Genomic DNA, 5,486 nt, shown 5'->3' with positions numbered 1-5,486 from the left:
TTTAAGGTAAGTGAAATGAGGCTGAGAGGGGGAGTGGGGCTTACTGAGGTCGCCCAGTGGTGTAGCCACAGAACCAAGTGTCAGAGCGGGACCCTGTCCCCTTGGCACAGGCTTCTTTCCCGCAACAGAGGGCCCTTCCTTCCAGCACTCAGTCCTTTCTGCTGAGAGATGGGGGGCTGCTCCTAGGCTAGGTAGCCTTGCAAGCTGCAGAGTCACCCGAACCAGCATCCTGGAGGAGGGAAGAGGAGTCCCCCAGCACCCCAGACCTTACTTTACAATAGTGAACTGTTTGGAGTGCGATGGACCGGGGTCCAAGTCCTGACTGCTGTCAACTGCCCAGTTGCTTAATTTCACTCTGAGCCTCTGTTTTCTCACCTATGGAATGGGATTAATAATCTGACCCCCCCGTAGGGGGGTTGAGGGACTTAGTGGGAAACGTGCACGTGAAGTGCTTCCTTAGCCGAGGACCCTGGGCGACTTGGCCAGTCCCACTCGTGATCATGAGAGGTTTGTAGAAGGCCTCCGCGGGGTGTGTGCGCGCACGCGTGTGTGTGTGTGTGCAGAATCCCTTTTCAATTAATCCTGCACTTTGTTTGCTTTATATCCAGTGGCATTTAGGATATTCAGACAGTCACGCAAACATCATCACTACCTACTTCCAGAATTTCATCACCCCCGAAAGAAGCCGCATATCCAGTAGCAGTCACTCCCCACTCTCCCTCCCTTCAGCCCCTGGCACCGCTGGTCTACTTTCTGTCCCTACAGATTTCGGGACATGTCACGTGCGTCATGCCTCGTCCTTTATGCCTGACTGCGTTCACTCAGCACAATGTTTCAGGGGTTCATCCCCATTGCCGCCCAAGTCGGGACTTCATTACTCTTCACGGCCGAATGATATTCCACTGGATAGACCACACTCTGTTGATGCGTTTATTAGTTGCCGGACACTTGTTTCTTTCCCCCACATTTTGGGCTCTGATGAATAGCACTCCACTTTGATGGCCCACCCCCCGGTGCGTCGTAGGTGCTGAATGAGAGCGAGCTGAATCTTTTCCGAATCTGGGCCTTTGTCTGGGGTGGGAAGGACCTGGATGGGATGAGCCCGGGTTGGGATCCAGTTCCATATAAACCCCTGTGCGTCTCTATTTCCTCATTGAGCAAATGGATGGTTAGGAGCAATCAAGAAGGTGTTTTGTACCTGACTAGCCCGTAGCAGGTATTCAACACATGGTCCCATTCGTCCGAGGACAGCCCCTTTAATGCCTAATTATTGCCGTCTGGCTGGGGCAGGGTGTACCTGTTCAACCCCGCTCACATTTACAGAGTCCGGTGGGCTTTAGCGAGGGGCTGACTCGCGTTCCTCTCTTCCCAACTCTGCAGTCAAAGACATGGATCGGTAGTTTGAAATCAGCCACAGTGGGAGCATTTACACCTTGGAAATCCGCACGCCTTCAAATGAGGGCTCCCCCTACCCCGACCCTGAGAGCCTGTTGTTAAACATTAACCAGCACTCCACGGGTACTAGTATTTTCTGTCAAGCTGGCCTGGGTGGCAGCCGGCCAGAGAGGTCAGGAGGGGGTCAGGTGAGACAGTCCATGGATGAAGCCCGAAGGTGCTGGGGCAGACACAGTTTTCTGCCCAGCGCCCGACTACAGGGCCTGCCACCCACTGTAGATGTGGAGACATCCGTCGGAAACTCACCCTATAGCCAATAGGGCCTGGTGTGGGGGCTGCTTTGAGGGAATGCTTTCCTCCCCCATAAGTTTTTCAGAGCTCAAGATGCACCTGTTCCTGGGTGTTTCCGTGTCCACATACGTGATGCCTACCACGACAGCAGCTGTCACGTTCCGTGTGCAGATGAATGCCAGGGATGAGGGAGCAGAAAGAAAGAAGTGGGGTCCTCAGTAGCACCCTTGTCCCCTGAACCAGCTCTGGAACTGCCCGACTCTGGACTACTCACATTAAATCGTAAAAATTCTTTGTTGTTTAAGCCATTTTTAGCCCAGCGTTCTGCTCCCTGCAGCCCGCATCATCCTGATTCAGATGCCGACATTGGAAGAGAGGAGTGGAAGGAGACTGGGCTTCCCCAGAGAGTTGAGGGCAGCCAAGATTCAGGAGGCAGGACCGTCCCCTAGAGCTCGCCAGACAAGGAGTCTTCAATAAATGGAAACAGTATTAGAAAAAACATATCAGCCAAAACCGGCTCACAAAGGAGGAAGTCTGAACAGTCCTGCAACCGAAGATGATACGGGACAGTCATTCCAGATCCTCCCACGAAGAACACACCAGGCCCAGTGCGTTTCACAGATGTAGTCCTACCAGATGTTCCAAGTCTCTGTCGTGGTCTTACACACACTCTTCCAGCGAATACAGAAAGGAGGAGCAGTTTCCAAACCCATTCCCTGAGGCCAGTGTAATCTTGACAGTTAAGGAACACTGACACCAGTAGTGTGAGAACGGAAAATAAACGTCAACATTACCCATGAACACTGACACAAAAATCTTACAATATTGGCAAGCCCAGTCTTTGATACATGAAATGGTAACGCTTCAAAACAAATGTAAATTTACACCAGGCATACGAGAGTGATTTAATATGCGAGAATGTATAAATGTCAGTTATCACAGTAGCAGATAAAGGAGAAAAACCAGGTGACCATCCACACTGATGCAGAAAGAGCCGTGGCTAAAACGCAACATTCTTTTCTCCTAAAAACTGGTAAAATAAGAACAAACTTAAACTTTAGCTGGGGCACGTGGCTGGCTCAGTCAGCGAAGCATGCAACTCTTAATCTCAGGGTCGTGAGTTCAAGCCCCACGTTGGGCATGGAGCTTACTTAAGATAAAAATTTAAAAAAATTTTTTTAAATTTCTTAAAAAGAACACAATTAACCGTTCTTAATATGATAAAGCACACCTACCGAAATGCTTTAGTAAATACCATTCTTAACAGACATTCAAAGCAGTGTCTTTAAAGTCAGGGGCAAGGCAAGGATGACCCTTGTTTCTGCTCAACATTGTACGGGGGGAGCTCCCAGCGTAAGGGAATGAGGAAAGTAATGAAAACTCTCAGGGTTGGAAAGGAAGAAGCAAAGCCATCAGTACTCTCAGATGATATGACTATTAAAAACTTGAATCTACAGGAAAAAATAATTAGGAATGATAAGAGTTTAACAAGGTTATGTCCAGTAATAAAAACTCAGATATAGAGCCCAGGGAACAGAGTGACAAGCAGCAGGACTTAGACGGAGGCCCAAGAGCACAGTCCATCACAGAGCCTCTGGTCCCCAGGCTGGGTTGTGCCCTAGGCCAGAGCTGGAGCAAGAATGTGGGTGGGTCTGGTTCCACCTGGTCAGAGAGGAGGCACGGCAGGGTGGGGAGCAAACAGTTCCTGCTGCTAGCCTCAGGAATCCCGGGTTTCATTCTCCACTGGTCCCAGAAATGCCGTCTCTGGGTCTCTTCCAGTCCAGCTAGCCTGCAACCAAACGGTCAGCTTAGATTCTTTCATGTTTGCGAGAAACGGGCACACCCAGACCCCATGCCCTTGCTCTGCTGCCAGCGAGCCTGGCGTCTCCGTACCTTTCTCCCTCTGTCTCCGTGTGCCTGCTGCCCTTTGGCCCTCATCTCCCAGAAGAAACGATCTGGTTGAGCACGCCTGTCCTTCACCCGTGCTCACCTCCTCTTGTTCAGCTTCTCTGGGGCTGCCTGACCAGCTACCCCAAACCTAGTCACCAGAAGAAAAAGGAAATCATGTAGTATTGTGAGCAGGACTTGGCAGGGACAGCGGGTCTGTGCTCTGTGGATTCAGGTGGGGCAGCTCGGTGCCTGAGGGTGGTTCAGTGGCTGGGAGCTGTGATCCGCTGAAGGTTCTCTCACTCACAGGGCTCATGGGACCTCACTCGGGCACTGACATGTGACCTCTCCATGGCGGCTGGCTTCTAAGAGCGAGCATCCCAAGAGAACTGGATGGAAGGTGCATCGCCTTTATGACCCAGTGCCAGATCTGGGATAGAGTTACTTTGACCATTGTCACAAGCCTGCTCCAACTCAAGGGAAAGAGATCTAGTCCCCACTTCTTTTGGGAGGAGCAGAAAAATCCCACTACAAGAAGAGCATGTAGGTGGGAGATATTGTTGGGAAAACACAACCTGTAAGTCCTTTCCCCTGCTCCCGGGCTCCCCCTTTGCTGACAAACCCATCCTCCGTCCACAGAGGAAGCCCATGACCCAGGCTGGGCCAACTGCAATGGACTGTCTCTCCAGCCACAGGGATCAGGCCGGGAGTGGGCACGTGACCCCAACTAGCTCAGTGGAAGCCAAGCCCATGGCCACAGACCCATGTCAGGAATGGACAGCACAGCAGAAAGACATAGATGACGCCATCCTGTTGCTGTCCACCCGGGACTCCTGTCGTCAGGGTCTAACGAGGAAATGGACAGCCCAGCTGGACGAGCCACGGGAGTGGGTTTTCTGTGAGAGCCGAACACAGCCCTAGTTTATACTCGGAACAAACAGCCACTTTCCCATCCTCGCCGTGTTCATCACTGAAGGGGGCACAAAGCCCAGGATCACCGCGGACGGTGACGCTGTTTGAATGGCTCTTCACAGAGGGACCACGTCTCTCTTGTTCATCTTTCCAAGCACTGGACATAGAAGACTCTCAATAGACTCATCTTGGATGAACGAGTGAGGAGAGAAGACTAGCAGCAGGCTCTGGGACAGTGGGTCTGGGGTCAGATCCATCTGGGTTCTAAGCCCACTCCCCCTCTCTCCAGCTGTCGGATCTCGGGCAGGTCCACTAACCTGTGTCGCCCTCAGTGCCCTATCTGTCGAGTGGTGCTACCGCGATCAGCCGCCTGCGAGGCTTGTGAGGATGCGTGGGTGGAATGGGGCTTACTCTGGTGTTGTCAGCGACCCAGGCAGGAGGGAGGGCGGCCCTGGAGGCAGAATGATGGGAAGGGGCTGCCACCTCCACGCCCGAAGGGGTGGGGTCTGGTTCCAGCATTTACATGTCCCTGATCCTTAGGGTGGTTTGGGCTGGGCTCAGCTGGCGATTCTTCTTCAGTGGGATGGTGTGGGATCGCTCACGTGGCTGTAGTGATTTGGTGGCTCACTGGGGCTGCGTGGTCAGAGGTGGCCGCCGCCACCTGCCTGGTGGTTGGTGTAGCTTACTTGGCTCTGCTCTGCTCCACATGGCCTCATCTTCCGTCAGCAGACTGGGTCTCCCGGTGGCCATCCAAGAGCGGGAGTGGGGACTGCAGGGCCACTCGGAACCAAGGTCAGAGGTCGCACATCACTTCTGCCACACTGTGTGGGCCGAAGCCCTTTGCAGATTTGCCAAGTCACATGGCAGGGAAGCAGGTGCATGGGCCCACGTGTTTCAGCACCTTTCCGAACCATGTCACCCCCTTGATAATCTACCCCCGAAATCTGCGGTTTTTACTCTGAATAGTTTTCTCCGGCTGTTGTCATAGATTGCCACAGACC

Source organism: Ursus americanus, chromosome 21, assembly GCF_024610735.1.
Source record: "Ursus americanus isolate L20-20 chromosome 21, mUrsAme1.1.p, whole genome shotgun sequence".
Lineage (NCBI taxonomy): Eukaryota > Metazoa > Chordata > Mammalia > Carnivora > Ursidae > Ursus > Ursus americanus.
Note: the sequence above shows the minus strand (reverse complement) of the source record.